This window comes from Diorhabda carinulata, chromosome 5 (assembly GCF_026250575.1).
Source record: "Diorhabda carinulata isolate Delta chromosome 5, icDioCari1.1, whole genome shotgun sequence".
Lineage (NCBI taxonomy): Eukaryota > Metazoa > Arthropoda > Insecta > Coleoptera > Chrysomelidae > Diorhabda > Diorhabda carinulata.
The window spans coordinates 23977246-23990473 of record NC_079464.1 but is presented as its reverse complement, the minus strand read 5'-3'; the positions used below and the strand labels follow the sequence as shown (position 1 = coordinate 23990473).

Sequence of the window (13228 nt, the reverse complement as noted above, 5' to 3'; positions counted from 1 at the left end):
GTATGTAATTCTGAATGGTGTTTTAAATTACCGATGTTTCGATATTTTCATAGTTATACATAATATGAGATAAGATTATAAATAGAATAGAATAGAAACAATATCAGATTATAAATATCGCTTGTGGATGGATACAACCATACTCAACTGTGCTATAACAAGTCTTAAAATGTTATTAGATTCTCAATAAAATAGACTAAATCATTATGTTTTGTTTCATTTGCAAGTATTTCAATTCACCCCAGACAATATTTCAACCGTCTATGAGATGAGGACTATTGAAACAAATAGCATTTTTTTCAAATATAATAGAGAAAATATGATACAATGGTGTTAAATGATATTTTCCATTAGTAGAAAAGCTTACGATCTTTTGTCCTGTATATTTCCCTAATGGCTAGATTAATTAATCCCTATGGTTTGTGCCATAAACACTGTTTCAAACGTATCCAGTCGTGCGTATTTATAGAGTGTGTAATCGAGAATGCTGTTTTTAGAGAAAATCATTCAAAATTTGGAAATTTTGAATGATATTATATATGATGAGCTTCGAGGTCTACAGTATAATGTGATTTCTCAAAAATATTTATGGCCATAACATAATAATCAATATTATCCTTATGACGGAAATATGTACCTTATATTTTTATAGGAAAATTGTAACTGCTATTTTATTTTTCACTTCAAGTATACTAACTACATTTTTTAAGAATTATTTTCGTTGGTTAAAAGGAATATTCAATTTAAATTAGCCCGAGGATGCTATGTTCGGAAAAAATAATGTAATTATGTGAAATCAATACTTCATTTAAAATAACAAGAATTTATTTACTCACAATTATTAAATTCTGTTAATAAACTCTTACAGGTATAACAAAAACCATATTTACCCTTCCTCTTCCAACATTCAGAAGCATCAATTTAAAATTTTAATTATCCCTGTTTCCAATTATTTTATGCCCTCAATTACCTCTCCCGGTTCTCTTACATTCGAATTTCATTACAGCTAAATGAGCGCAAATAAAAATGTTACTAGTTGTATAATTAATAGATTCTAAACGGCTGTATAACAACTGAAACATTACCGAAGAAATTAATAATCCAGCCCAGTTGTTGTATTCTAGTTTGTAAACTTGGAATTATATTACACAGTTAAAGAAAATTACAAGTGCTACCCGTAATAGTTAAATGAGGTTCTAATGAAACGGTAATTCTCAATGACTGGATGGAGGACGATTATCACGCTACAGGAAGACAATTGTTAGGTTTCTTTTTCTATTATTATTCTACTAGCTGTAATAATTTTTCTACCACAACCTTTTCATGGTGTAACCATTTTCAAACACGTCTAACATATTTGTACTCAACCAATTAAATGTTTTGAAAATTAGAATGTATCTTCGCAATCTATTTTTTTTCTCGTGATAATTTATCTTGATTTTAATTTTCTTTTCTATGAAAATGAGTCTAAAATAACATGTAAAAATTGACTTCATATGGACTTTAATGTTGGAATTTCAGTAATTAAGTTCGATACTTTTCGGATGAAATTATGGACAGCTTTGAGCGGTTTCCTTAGGATCATAAGCATTGTTATTTTATTCTCAAAAATTGACAGAAATTGAAATCATTGATTTTTGTAACCGTCAAATAGATATAGAAGAACCGGCAAATATTGCTTGTATATAACTGCTGCCAGAAAAATCGAAGAAGTTGTATATACTTCGAGAGTATAAGAAAACTTGGTTAGAGGAAGCATTCATTCAAATATTGCAAATAATGTTCATAATTCAAATAATTGTACTATAATTATAAATATCTCTTGAAATTTTCCTATATTTTTAGTTCAAACTTTGAACGTTTTTCAAGTTAATAAGATAACCATTTTATATGGTGTAAATTATCATCACCTAAATTGACGTACAGTCGTCACGAAAAATCGATATCTTTTTGGTAATTGTTACTCACCTCTCTCAAAATATAGTTAAAATGCGTTGTTTATAATATAGGGAGAAGAAGAAATTTCAATTAGTGATTCAATTCGGAACAATTTGAAGAATTGTGAATTTCTAATCTTCTTATTGTCGAAACCCGTTAAACAATTTAACTATTCTGCTCATTATTTAAATTTGTGGGATGTGCATGATACTGTCAGGAAAAACGTGTATTTAAAATTGGAATACTACTCAAAACTTCTTGCCTATCATGAAGCTAAAAGATTTTGGAAAACCTCTTAAGACTTGCTATGAAAAAATTGCTAAACAACAACACTTTAGTAAGAACTTTCGGACACCTAGGCTATTGCATCATGCACGCTTCCACCTATACTAACCCATTGATTTCTTGTAAAAAATGCGCGATAACTAGCGTTTTATCCGTTCATCTGTCTGAATCAGCGATATCTCTTCACAGAAAGCATGCAGCGACTTCAGGTTTTTTCTATTTAATTCCTGTAGATGTGTCGAAACGAAATAAATTTTGGGCATTACTAAGAAAAAATTCATTAAATTAACCAAAATGTGATCATACTGATCACATTTACACTGAATAGAATTGTCACCACTACCAAATTCTTATCAAAAGTCATTTAGAACAGAAAGGAATAACTGGAGAATATATAATCTATATATATACACCTGACAAAAATATATAAGAAGCTAAGTAAATCTTGATGATATTAGCTGGAGGATATAGAGGAAAAAATTGTTAAAAACAGAAAAAAATCAACATGCAACGTGAATCATCATCAGAAGAAGAGGAGTATTAACGTCATGTTTATATGTCAGCATATTGGAGAAGAATACCGTGCAACAAATAGATACAGTAAGCAGAATGTAAAATGTAGTCGCATTAAGAGTGTACATAAGCTAATGTAAATCATTTCTTCGGTGTTGTAGTTTAGTTCCATTCAGCCATTTGGTATAGCAATCACTACGGCGGCCTCTAAATACCACAACCGCTGGAGATAAACGTATTGTATTGATCTGTAAGCGTGATCGACGATACACGGGATCAGAGATGGCAGCTCAGATTAATGAATCTAGGGATCTGCCTTTGAGTACTACTATAGTGAAAATGGGAATGACATCAATATAAAATTAAGAGGTTGGGTTCGGATTTTTTCCATTTAATTCCTGTAGATGAGTAGAAACGAAAGAAATTAAAGAAAGAAAATTCATTAAATTAACCAAAATGTGATTCCATCGGACAAATGACAATAGACTTTGATGGACGTCAATTCATATCATTTGAGATCATTTTTCATTTCATAAATCAATTATTATGGGAATTGTCAAGAAATAATGAGAACAACATCCTCTTGTTTTGTATCACTTAATAATCCGAATAGGAAATATGCATTTATTTTTTTTTATTTCATTTTTACATAGCTATAACTTGATAATAGTTATTTATGCAACAAGTGAGTGAAGTTATACTTTTTTTCACGAGCAGGGCGGTTTGACCGCACGAGCCGAAGGTGGTGGTAGGATCGTGAACATTTACAATGTTGCTGGAAGTCGAACTAGTTGTTAACGTTAACATTTTCACTGCGGAATCCATTTTGTTTTCTATTGAGTCGTGTACGTAACCCGCCGCAGCTGCAAAATTTTTTGATGTCATACCTTATGCATGAGATAATGATCATCTGGGGCTTGCAAAAGAAACTTATTAATTTTTTGGGTCTATAGCCAACTGATTTATTTTTCAAATATGCATTGAGTTTCGAGTATTTACTGATGTATACGTCGTTATTCACCATTATGGTTCCTTTCAGTTTTCAATAAGTCGACCAAAGTGTTGAAAACTTCCACATTATGGTAAACTAGTAACAATTTTTCTGTGAAGCTGTTTATGTCTTTCTTAGTGCACCACTCAATAAAAGAATTATACTCATTCAAATACTGTTCCCTGGATTTCTCAGGGAGAAGATTCATAGTCGCTACAGTTGCCGAATCAACAACTTCTTCTGGTGTGCACTTTAAACTTTCGAAGAAATAAATTTGATATTATTGCTCGAGGAATTTGTTGGCGTTGTTGGCCAATTCCTCTACATCAGTTTACTATGAATCTGCGCGTTTCTCTTCGATCTAATTGTCTCTGTTCATCTCGTGCCTTTTGTGATTGTGATTGACGTAACTGCATCGTGCTCACATGCACATCTGCATTGTTTTGTTGGAGTTTTTCTCCTGATCTTATATGCATGATATTTTATTGTTCGACGACCTAAATTGGTCCCTTTATGTCTTGCTAGCATTGCTGACTGTAGGTACACATAACCTGCATCAATAAATCAAGTTAAAATACTTATTTGTAAAAAACAGTATCTTAATATTGTATTCGTTTGTTTATTAGTTGACTTACTTTGCACAATAATAAAACACGTATATTTATTAAACACATACACGTTTCTGTTTTGATTTAAAACTATTTGCAGAAAATGTTAAGTACAATATGTGCAGGTATGATAATGGCCGTTGTTGGCGGCAGTTTACAAGTCTTTATTCATATGAGAGTAAAGTGGTGAAGTAAAGTTAGTGAATACATAATTATTGCACTGAAACTTAATGATAAATTTACGATGAGAGTAAAATTAACATGAGAGTTGCACAGAAAAATCAAAATGATACGTATATCAGTCACGATCGATACACGGGGGAAATTAAATTATAAATAAGAATTTATCGTACTGTAATTATTATATTCAATTGCCATCTTGCAATCCTATTGCGGATCTGTGGATAAAATAAACCAAAGTAAAAATTTCGATGGAAAAATAGGGGTTGATTATAGAAGGGTGAAAAATTGGAAGTAATATGAATTTAGTTATTCTAAGTTATGACGAAATAAGAATAGAAATCTTGCCAAAAAAACAAAAGTTTATAATCAACAAATAAAAAATTTTAACTGAAAAAAAAACAATTAGGGGTGGGCCACACTCAACATTTAGGGGGATGAAAACTAGATGTTTTCCGATTCTTAGACCTACCCGATATGCACACAAAATTTCATGAGAAGCGGTTAAGTTAAGCCGTTTCGGAGGAGTTTAACTAACACCGTGACACGAGAATTTTATATATATTTTTAGTTTTTAGTTTTTATCGGTTTTTAGCTTGGTTTAAACGCCTTTGTTTCGCTGGCTTTGGATACCCTCAATTGCGACGTACAGTATTGTTTTATTGGATGTTTCAGCTTCCAAAATATATTCTCATCAAATTTCAATACAATGTTGGCAATAGTTGCGGCAAAAACCCCAAATATTTCTCTATTCTAGAGACAGGATCACCTTATTTTGAAATACTCTGTATAAATACATAGATATATTTCATTGGACACATATGCGACTTATTTCAGAATGGAGAGAACTCCCACAAACAAGTAATTATGAAGCAGGATGCACATTGATATTTGAGTTTTATGTGAGGGACGCCTCATATCTCGGAAACAGGTGGTAGGATTTTTAAAAATTTTGTGCGCAAGGGTCTTGTGATACGGCCGGTATTATGGTGGTATGTATATTGTTGTCAGATCTTTCCTTTGTTATCTCGAATGGATCACCTTGTATATTTTTTGCTTCTCGAATTCCTTAAGAAATGCGACTTAGATACTCCTATTTTAATGATATTAGGATATGGTAATAGGCGTAGAAGTTAACAAGAAACGTGTAATATCTTTAATAATTTATTCCCTAAGCGGAATCCCATAACAAGTTCTATTGTCAGTATATTAGTAAAAAAGTTCAACAAAACTGTTTCAGTAAAAAATTTATTCAAATCAGGGCGCAGAAAAAATGTATCAACTGAAAACAAATCTTTAGATTTTTGTGTCCTGTTAAGAGTCAATCCACACTTGAATACTAGACAAATATCCAGAGAACTTGATTTTTCGCAAACATGTGTAATGAAAATTTGATAATAAATTCCATCCATACAAAGTAACGTTAGTTCAAGAGTTGTCAGATGGATGTGAGAAGTTTGCAGACCTAATGATAGAAAAATAAAAAAAATACGATCCAAATTTTTATGTTATGTTATGTTTTGCGGTGACGCCACTTTTTGTATTAATAGAAACGTGAATCGGCATAATTGTAGATACTGGTCACGTAACATTCCTTGTTGGATGCGTGAATCCCACATCCAATATCCCGAAAAACTGAATGTATGGGCGAATAATAGACGACAAAAGAATTGTTCCCTTTTTTATTGAGGGTAACTTAAATGGTCCGACGTATTTAGATTTATTGGAAAATAGTATTATACCTGAGCTGGCTCGGATATTTCCGACTCCAAGTATTTTCAATTACATTTGAAAAAAACTTCATCATTAGAAATTTTCAGACAATAACAATATTCGAACAATATTAAGCTACAACAAGTTGGTGCCCCACCTCATTATATGTAGTGAGGCAATATCTAAATAATGTGTCTCCCAGAAGATGGATTGGAAGGCGTGGTTTTATCGAATGGCTTCCGAGATCACCCAACATGAATCCTTTAGACTATTTACTGTAAAGTCACTTATAAAACATTATTTATCAAACAAAACCTGCCAATATTTAGGAATTACAAGATAGGATTACCACAGAGATAAAAGAATGGAACAGTCAGAGATGCTGAAAAATGTATTGTAGTTTTAAAAATCGCATGGCTTGTTGTATTGAACATTTTGAGCATCTGCTGTAATGCCTTTACTATATGTTTTCTAAAATTCGTAACTTTTCTACTTTACTCAGTGTAATTGATGAGTTTTGGAACACTCAAAACGCAACTTTCGTTATGTAAATGAATATATAACGAACAACTTTCAGGTGGCGTCGTCTAAAAATATATTGGGTGATCTATCCGAAATAACAAAGGAAAAAGGAAGGATGTGACAACAATGTAGATACAACAATAATACCCGCCTTATTACAAGACCCTTGCCCACAAAAATTTATAAAAATCATACAAGACGTTTCCGAGATAATTGGGGCGTTCCATACATAAAACTCACTCGAAATACCAGTAAGTTACATTATTATGAGTACATTGTATATGATTAATACCAATTTGCCCTTGTTTCGGATGTGAAGCAGATGAAAATAACATTTTGAGGTCATTCTACAGAAGTAGCCTGACATTTCTAATGGCATATAAAAGGAAAGGTAACGTCGTGGATTTGAAATGCAATATAACCTTATATCATATAGATTAGATACATAAAATTAAAATTATGATCGACAAATAAACTAAGCAAACTGACTGAACGATTTCTTGAATATTAAACAAGTCGTTATCTTACTTTTGCATGAAGTTCTGCCAAATTCATGAAACACTCTAAATGTTTATTATCGTTAACTTATATTAAGAACATTTCATTCACTAGTTCTTCATCTGAATTATTTTAAAATATGCTGATATAAGCGAAAGCAGTGTCCCCTAATGTACAAACCGAAATAAAAAAGGACACATAATAAGACCTAAGACAGATGAGCATAACGTTTAAAATACGGGGTGCATATTTAAGTTGGAGGGTTGGTTTTTATAAGTATTATTTGCTTTTCATGCCCTTTGATGATAAGCTACACGAAGGAAGTGGCTTGTTATTTATTTTCGTGGAAAATTTATTAGAGAAATAAAAAGGAGAGAGCGTGATATTTGTTTAAAATTTAAATTACAGATGGCTTAATGAACCTTAATGTCATTATTTAGTCTTTCATATAGATGCGAGTCTTTCGAAATAACAACTAACTGAATAACTAGATTAAGTGACAATTATCTATATTTCATATTATTCAAAAGTGTATCAAGTACCTACCAATAAACAGATAGTACTGAATATTTTCTCAAAATTTCTTACAACTCTCTTATTTACTTCTGAAGTGAAATAGTATATGATAAGACCAATTTATAGAATTTAAATATCCATCATTTCAATTTATTCCATGCGGAATCCAGAATATTATCGATTTGAGCCAAAACCTTATCGCTGTTCATATTATATGACCTCTTAATGGAAGAAAAGATACTAGATGTCCACTTAACGCTCAGATGATACGAAGTGACGTACATCTTTAATGGTTTTCCAGCACGACCCTATCAGTCCAAGAGCTAGCTGCAAAAAACCTGGCCTTTCGAGTTACCGGATAGTATTTTTTCAATGATACTACTCACTGTAACTATTCAATAAATCATTTAGTGCCAGGGCAAATATGGTGCATAGCATTGCTATATTTTTTCTAAGGTACATTTTTTGGATATAAACTGTACCAATCGAGTAACCGCTTGAAGCTGATTGAAATTTAGTTTCGAGTAATTAGAAAATAATGATGAACAAGTGCCTCGTTATATCTGGTGCTTACCCCATGGCACGACATTTCTTTTTAATTTTTTTTATTGTGTTACCGTACCTATCGAGTAACTGTTTCAAACTATAATTAAATTGAAGTTAAACTTTTCTTATTTAGAAAATACATAAGTGCCACTTCTATTTTAGTGAAAAATGCCTGGCACGATACTTTATATTCCTACAAGCCTTATACTATTGCTATTCATATAGCAAGGCTAGCCAAACCTTGATTATTTTGGAGTAAAGAGGGAAAGACCCATGAACATTTTCCATAGATCTAATGTCGTTCTCTTTGAGTGTTAAGGTACTACTAGCTACCTGAGAAGTAACCATAGTAACAACAATGGGCGTCGCCCAGCCCTGCTGTTTAAGTGTCTTTCTCAGGTATGATGTGATAAGGTAAATTTTGGGAACAACCGTTGAGGACATTTTTGAAAGTACCTTCCTTCATATACCAAAGATAAAAACTTAACATTAGAAAAAGATGCATGGAAACGCTGGCGCTGTTCAAACTTGATGCGAACATTGAGCGTCTCAGTTATTGAACTACTTCTGGTGCAGTATACACGTGTTCTGTTGTAGCGTTTTAAAAATTTTTGGAGTATTTTCTATTAATTATTGTTAAAAAAGTGCTTTAAAACAATAACAATGATAGTGTGTTTTTTATGTGGTCCTGCTAATAATTTGAAGCTTTTTTGAAAAGGCTAGACATATGAACGTGTTTCTTGAGCAAAGAAAACATAAGTATCACGATATTAATTTTCCTACAATGATGAAAGATGCTGGATATCATCCTGAGTGTTATGGAAAATTCGTGATATTTAGAAGAAAATATAAAGAAGAATACGAGATACTACAGTATGAAAATGTGAGTACTATAAAAAAACTACATACGTTCGTTTAACGTTCACCTTGAAAATAGAGTCACTGATGAGTCGTTCACAAAAGGTCATAATTCTACTGTAGAGACTCTTACTTAATTCAATGTGGCAAAATGCTACAGAAGCTAACTGCATCAATTTCTCACCAGAACAATTCGGAAGGACAGTTTATGACAATAAAATTGAACCACTTTGGTTCGAAGGTGATCCAACACCTCTCATCAGGAAAATTCTCATCTACAACGATAAAATGATTTTTTAAGTCTGAAACATGCCAGTTACCTAGGTCATTACCAGAAAGATCTTTTAAATTATAAACTAATTTAGAGATAACTTTGTTGACAATACAACGAATGTATTTCGGAGCAAATGTAGTTGCAAAATTATTAGACTTGGAGGGAAGAGCATAATTCTTCTTCCTTGACCTATCACCAACATTAAATTGCAAATCTCTTTCTATATGTGAATATCTTGAGGATGATAACGAGTGTTATAAAGAATTTTTTCCACTTTAACCAGCGACATTAAATTCTTGAGAATAGAGGAAGTGAAAACAGTACCATTACCAACAGAAAAAACCTATGGAATACCAAAAAGAAGAAAAACTTGGTTTCTTAGAAATTTCACAATACCCTTACTAGTTTCGTGAGGTATTGGATGGACCTATCCAGACAAACTGGACATTTATTCAAGTAGCGATAACCAGAACATCTGAGTTCAGGCAAATATAGATAGATAGTTTTAGATATGACCAAATGAGCACCTTATTTATTGTTATGAAATAACTTTGGTATATAAATTCTGTTAGCAGTTGGAACAACAATCTATCAATTAGATAAGTTAGTAGAAATTGTATTAGATGACGAAATATATTTCAAATATTATTGTTAACTCTGAATGTGGGATTATGTGAGATCTTCTCTTTCATAGAAGTATATTAAGAATGTGTTTTCAAAGTCAATGAAGGAAAGTTCGGAGGAAGAATGAGATAAAGCAGGATGAATCTCTGGTACAGAGATGGAGAGATATTCAAGGATCCCGTTGGCAAGATCGCATGATATGAAGCAGTAATTCTTGTTGGGGACGCGAGGAATGGCGAATAATAACTAGCCGCTTCCATAGGTACCATAGATAGAAAAATATAAATTTAGTTTTTTTTAGTTACATCATAAGCTTTTTTTCAATAAAATCTATTCTACCTTTTCATTATTTCTTTAGTAATTTTCATCTGCGCTCCTGTTCCCATCCTTATTTTGTTGTTTTTTTTCGCAGTTCTAGAGCTGTTATGCTAGAGTTCAACCATACCAAGGACCATACCGGTACACCATCGACTAATTAAATTCAACAACTGGGAATTCAGTTGAGTGCTGAAACCTTCCCGGCTTTTCATATTTAGGTCCCAGACTTATCTTTTATAAATAGAAATTGGAATTCATATTTTTCTAAAATATACCCAGGAATCTGTTCTCTTTGTCAAATAAGTAGAAAATACAAATTTACACGGAAACTATTATACAAAATTTGAAACGATATGAGATAAACTCACCAGCGAATATATAGAAAAATATCACCACAAATTTTACTAAGTTTACTTTGATTGAAACAGTTTTAGAGTGTAGATAGATAGAAGACGATTTAGCAATGGAACTAGAGTTATATTGAATTTTTCGAATAGGGTGGGAAGTCGATAGTAAATTAATGTCCACAAAAACTCGAATGTTGGAATAAATAAATCATAAGAGACTTCGGTGCCATAATATATGAGCAAAGGAATATTCAATATGTTTGAAACGTAAAAATCCGAATGGCATATTACAATGTTAATATAGTAACTCATATTATGTATTTTTTATTTCACTTTCAGTTAATATCTTTCTTTACAAAGTATACCCATAACATAATTATTATCACATCTATTTTTGACTCATAAATGATACTACGTTGCAAGTGCTGAAAAATGAGTAGAAAATAATTTATGTGATACTTTTTATAACATTTGCCAATATTTTTCAAATTTATTTTTTCACAACAAATTATAAAAAAAATGAAAGTGTTCAAGTAGTAGTTGATGGTAACAGAATTCGATAATTAGCACCTGTTCATTATTATTTCCTTGAAAACTTATTTAATAACTTTTTGAGCTCCTTTCAGTAATTTGAATATTGGCATACCTCGATTTCTAAATATATTGTATATTTTTAATTACATATCGTTTTTATTTATTTTAAAATTTGACATATTCCATAAGAGTTCTGTTCCATTAATTAAAACGATTTCATGAATTAATTATAGTCGAAGTATAATTTATATGTAAATTTTTCAATATATATCTCAGCTTTGTTTCAAATTAAATTATTTATTATCTCCACAAATTTCAATCAAATTCCACGCCATTCAGGTAAACTTTGTATCAAAATTTTCCAGTTTCTTTTTTCGAGGGATAAAGATTTTTCTAAATTGCTCATTATTATCAACGAATAAAAACAAAAATAGAATATACACTCTTGTTGGAATGATTGAAGTTGGGCTTACCAAAACGCGCCAACACGACTCGACGTTCGCAGTTATCAATTTTTATACGAGGGTGACCCAACGAATATTTAAGCCACTTTCATAGTTTGGCATTGATTTCATTGTAATTTTTTTTTCTATTAAGTGCAGGTAGTACCACCCTGGTTGGGGTTAATAAATGGGTTTTGCCTATTGTTATCCATTTAAAAACACTGATAATAGTGTGCCAAAGGCGTGCCGATAGGATACTCGTAAAAATGAAAGAATTTTATTTTAACTGAATAAAAAATAGGCATTGTGTAATTAGTATTAGGTACACTTATTTTTTATTGAACATTATACAAAAAATAAATTATACAGAAATTAAATTATAAAAAATCATAATATTCTCCGTCATCTCCTCTTGACGTTATAATTAACGGGTCGACGGTCCGATCGATCAAGTAGTCAAGTTCGCACATTTTCTCTTCTTCTTTTAATAACATGGTGGACTGCTTTTCGCCAATTCTCTGGTGCCACCTCCTCCCATATAAGTTTTATAGGATATAGTTCGCAATGATGTGTGTGCGCAGCACAGTTACACTATGTTTTTCTGCTATATCTTCCATGGCGTATTTCATAAAACGGTGTTTGTGTAAATTTGCTATAGCTAATAGATCTTTTTTCATCAAATTATGTTCAAATTCAATATTTTTGTTGGTTAACGTGTCAATAATTTCTTGTTTTCTCCAAGATGAAGTTGGAGTCTTCTCTATGCGTCGAGAATAATGACTTGCTTTATCCATAACTACTACTGAACCAGCCGGAAGATATTTTATCATTTCACTAAAATAGTCTTCAAAACCATCCGAATCCATGTCCTCGTGATAATCTCCCGTATGGTACGACTGAAAGGTTAGCAAACCTTCTTTTAAAATTCCCATCTTTGCTTCCAATATGGACGTCTTATCAAGATAAAAGATTTTCGTCTGCCCTGTTCTGTACTGCTTTATACTTCTTAAGTATTTTCGTCGCCGGCAAACAATTTCGTCGCTTTCCGGTTATGCTTTTCCCAGGCAAAATACATATTTCTCAAAGTGGTCCATACAACTTTTTTAGTTGTCAACGGAATACTATTTACGGCTTAACAGCAAATACTGATGCGTTAAACTAAACAAATATACATATAAAGGGCTAAAAATTTTGGGTAAGGCACCATTGGCCTTACGGCGCATAGTTAAGCAAAAGCGTGAGAGAAATGAACCGCTACCGTACTTTTTCTTCACGCTTTTTAACCGATTCAGAAATTACATTCTTTATAAATGCAAATGAAAAAAAAAAACCTGAATATTTTAAAGGACGTAGAAAAAAATATTCGTAAGCAAACTCTACATAGGGATGCATAAAGGGCACTTTTTTAAATAAGTCTTCAAACGCTGCTCTGGATTTTCCATGAAAACTAATTTCATTGCAATTTTCAACAAATAGTGTTTGTAATTGTTTGACAAATTCTATGATATTACTTGCAAGTG

At 31.8% G+C, this 13228-nt stretch overlaps 1 protein-coding gene across 1 annotated transcript in view; it reads right to left on the bottom strand.

Moving 5' to 3' along the window:
• Positions 1-13228, bottom strand: part of LOC130893667 (succinate dehydrogenase [ubiquinone] flavoprotein subunit, mitochondrial-like) — a 113059-nt gene that overhangs the window by 15452 nt on the left and 84379 nt on the right. The gene's annotated exons all lie outside the window — the stretch shown is intronic.